Raw genomic sequence first — 4,740 nt, forward strand, 5'->3', positions numbered from 1 at the left:
AAAAAACAATGTTTGCATGTCTATTGCTTAGTTTTTGAAATGATTTTGCCACACATTTGGCAAACATCAACAAATGATGTACACGTTTCATGTAGCCACCGTTTGCAACGGATGCATTGAATCCAGTCTACTTCTTCCATTGTGAGCTCGTAATCCTCTTCACATCCAACACATACATTTGATAGAATACTATCTGATACACGTAATTTAATTTTTTGTTTCTCATTTTTAGAGTGAGCCATCTTACCCTAACTATAACGGAAAGATAGCCATAGTATTTATAAATAAATAGTGAAAATAAAAACATTAATTATAGGTCACATTGCAATTTACGTACCTTTATTATGTATGTAATGTTGATTATGGCAGCTTAACTGTAATTTATTCGACATTATAACAGTATTTAGCATACGCGTGTAAAACTTTGCAGATAGTCGAAAGAAAAAATATTAGATAATATTTACAATATTGTTATTTTGAACACAGTGTACTCATATGAACTATTGTAAATATTGATTATCTTTAAGAATAACTATAAAAATGCACTATTTATCAATTACACAGGCCTGCAAAATTGGAGGTGTTGAAAGTTGATTGGGATTTAACTATGTTTTCTTACGTAATTTTTCGCGCTGAATCCGAATCCGGCGGCAGAATTGCTCTATCACGTCAGGTTTTTGAGAAAAGTGAGGTTAAAAGTGTCAAAATTGACGTTTTTTGACATATTTGTGATTTTTTTGCTAGCGAAGTAAATTTTTTTTTCTACTTTCGTTTACGCCATCTGAAAGTGTCAACATTTATCTTCAAAATATATTTTTTTTAATGCTGTACGTTTTTTTTTCACCGAGATAATCTCTGTGTAGTAAGATTAGGCGTCTACGAGATACAATTTATCGAAATTCGAATTGCTATATCTCCGGAAAAAAAATCGCTTTGGAACGGTCCAAAATGGATTTTGAAGGGGCTGTATAGTAGTAAATGATACCATCGATGGATTAGACGACAAAAATTTTATCAATTTTTAATTGAATTTCAAATATGGCTGAAAATGGCTTATTTGGCTGTTTTGGGTTAAGATTTCTCGAAATCTCGACGTGATAGAGCAATTCTGCAGCCGGATTCGGATTCAGCGCGAAAAATTACGTAAGAAAACATAGTTAATCTCTGCGTAATCACACAAACATTTTGTGTCAAAAATGTTTTTCTTTGTGTGACTACACAGAGATTATCTCGGTGAAAAAAAAACGTACGGCGTTAAAAAAAATATATTTTGAAGATAAATGTTGACACTTTCAGATGGCGTAAACGAAAGTAGAAAAAAAAATTTACTTCGCTAGCAAAAAAATCACAAATATGTCAAAAAACGTCAATTTTGACACTTTTAACCTCACTTTTCTCAAAAACCTGACGTGATAGAGCAATTCTGCCGGGGGGATTCGCCGAGGATCAGGACACACAAATAAACCACCAAATACAAACTAAACACTTTAATAAATTTAATAAATTCGTATAATCTCACAATTAAATATGATATTTTACAGGATTTAGTCACTCCACACATATATTTCGTAATTACGCGTCGACCCGGTTTAGGTTTATGTATTAATAACGAGTTCACGTTGACTTGATGATTCAGTCGACTTATGTTTATTCGCGTGAGCTGTTGACGTACAGGCGTTGTCTCGGATAACAGCTGATAGTAGACTCTCTCGCTTTGCCAGTATGTCACGGTTAATATACTTGCTCCAACTGCTGACTGGACTTGCACTTCGGTCAGCTGTTCGAGCAGATTTCGGTTGCTCTCATTTTTAAGGTGGTCATTGCTGACACTTGGAACCTGATTTCCTAATCTGACGGGCAATAGCTTCCGTCTTTCTGCAACTTGCGAATAACAGCTTGCATTATTTGCGCGCTGCTTCCGCAAGATTGTATTTTTGCAATTGAATTATGAAATTAAAGTAGGCAATGAGTACGCTGACTTTCGGAAGTCAGTGGTATTTAGTTCAATTGCGGAATGATCAAGTTTCCAAATTAATTGCTACATTTCTGTTGCTAAGTTACCTCGTTCTTATTCTATTATAATGATTATAGCTGCGGCTATAACATCCTTCTCCCGTTAGTTAGAAAAACAGTATGGGGTTAATACAATGGACTGTTTTTCTTTTTACAAATATTTACAATTTTTATGCCCGATAACATTATAATTATAATCGTTTGCTTAATTATATTAGGCGTTGTCTATTTTTCGTCCATTTTTTTATAACTATGTAGGCTATTATTTCTAACAAGCCTAAAACTATAATTCCATTTATGGCTATTGTATACAAATTGTTCTTATTGATAGAAAGGTATTCGATTTTTTTCTAAATCATTATTTTTCTAATTTGGACACTTAAATCCCTTAACTCGGCGGGATTTCGCAGAATTTGTTTTAATTTTATTCGATCGGTACTATTTTCTACCGGCACTTGATCGCGTAATAATTTTATGTTAACTTGAGACACATATGTCTTTATAATTTTAGTTTTAACGTTTGATTCTAATTTTATTATTACGTCGTTCGTAATTAATTTACAATTGTTTTGTAATGTAATTGTGCCTGTATTTGTTACAATTTCATTAACTTCCTGTGAGTCTTCGCGCTTAATAGTTACGATTTCTTTATCTGCTACGGAGTATATCCATACGTTTCTTAATTTAGTTCACAACGTATGTGGCGAGGTGATAAGTATATTTTCACAATTGTCATAATGATTTTCTTCGTTTAAATACATACATTTATACTTTGCAAATGGAATTTTTATTTATTCGTTTTACAATATAATTTCGCCCGCATAAATAGTCTGAATTTATTTTTATGCACTCACGCTCGTCTTTCTCTGTCAACGTGATGTATGTATGTCTGTCCGTGTCTATGGCTATTTGTTCATTGTTTACTTTTACTGCCACGAATATACCATCGTGGTCGTATACCGGTACAGATGTCACGTGTATCATTTCGTATTTTAGTGATGTTGTCAAAGGGAATCGCAAAATTGTATATATATTATTATGGTTATAATACGCATTTATCTTGGTAATTATTTTCTATTATTACCCATTCCTCAATGTTTAAGTTAAACGGGAAGTACAAGCCTTTTGGTAATCCCGTAATGGCTTCTTTCAAAATAATGTAATTAAAAAGGCATATAACCACGAACGCCTGATATCGATGGCTTAAAATTATTATATTTGATATAGTACAATAAATAAACGTTTCGGTCTTGAATCAGACCTTCTTCAATATTAATATAATTAAACGTGATACGAATATATTACAACATAATTTAAGTCTTAAAATTAGAGTCTTACAATTATAAGTATTTTAAGATATTACAAATATCCGTTAATACATTACTCGCAGATGTTTTTTTCCCAATTCATTGATAGATGTGATTTTTTTCACCCATTTAAACGCAAATGTTCCATACGAGTCTGATTGTCTGACAGATCTTGATACTTGTACCACAAACAATAGGTAAGCAAATTTTCTCAATATATGTCCACACAAAAGTTCCAATTTCTATTAGATAATGTGTACAATTGTAATTCAATTAATAACATACCACGTGTAATAAATCAAATAGTTATCTTATACAATATTAGGATTACCCAAACGGATTCAATTTAATACATTATAATTAAATAGTCTAGTTTAACAAAGTAAAAGATTAAAAAAAAACACCAAATAGTTATCTTATAACAATAATCGGGATACTTAGTCGGATTCAATTTAATACATTGTAATTAAATAGTATAGTTTAACAACTGTCAAAAGATTAAAATGATCCCAATAGTTCTTAATAGAACATTTATTTATAGAATACCTGTGTCGAAGATGAAATGAACTGCAATCAACAACGTGGAAAAACCATGTGATAATAATCAATGCTAAAAACGTTATATTAATTTCTGTACAAGTCTGATAGTTTATATACATTTACTGAGTGAGCGATAGAAAGTTCTGGAATCATGTAGAGGACGATATGTTTAATAACAGTAAATATGATTTGGATAATTTTTCAGTGTCGTTTTGTTTATTAATTCCTTTTATTTGTGTTTTAATGTATGTCATTTCTGATGTGAATCTTTTTTGAAAGAAAGGTTCTGTGTCCAAAATTTCAATGTTATCCCAATTGAATTTGTGATCATATTTAATTTGATGTTGTGCTACTATGTTATGCACTGTGTTTGCATTGGAAGTGCTAGATTTATGTTCTTTCAGTCTCGTTTTTATTTTTTTTTTAGTTTGTCCGACGTATGAGGATTCACAATTCAGGTAATTAATTTTATAAATTACGTAACATTGTTCCATTTTATCAAGTTTGTCTTTACCTGTTTTAATTATCGAATTTAAATTATTCGTTGGTTTATACGCGATTTTAAAATTATTTTTCCCGCAATTGATTTAAAGCGGCCACACGGGGTGACTTTGTACCCCAAGGCTTAGGAAAAGTGAAATTAGAGGTCTAAAACATTTGAAATTGATACAAGTATCGACATCTGTCACTAGTACACACGTGTGAGATGTGACTCCATTACATAGGAAGCCGAAAAATCGCATGGCGGCGCTTTGAGCGTTCGTTTTCTCGACGTCTTTATTTTTCCCTCATAACCGTAATTTTGCAAAATAAATATACTTTTTGAAAGATCGGCGTATACTGTTATTTTTTTATGGTAGTGGTGTATCTTGTGCGTACA

The sequence above is a fragment of the Trachymyrmex cornetzi genome, unplaced genomic scaffold, assembly GCF_001594075.2.
Source record: "Trachymyrmex cornetzi isolate Tcor2-1 unplaced genomic scaffold, Tcor1.1 scaffold100, whole genome shotgun sequence".
In the NCBI taxonomy this organism is placed as follows: Eukaryota; Metazoa; Arthropoda; class Insecta; order Hymenoptera; family Formicidae; genus Trachymyrmex; species Trachymyrmex cornetzi.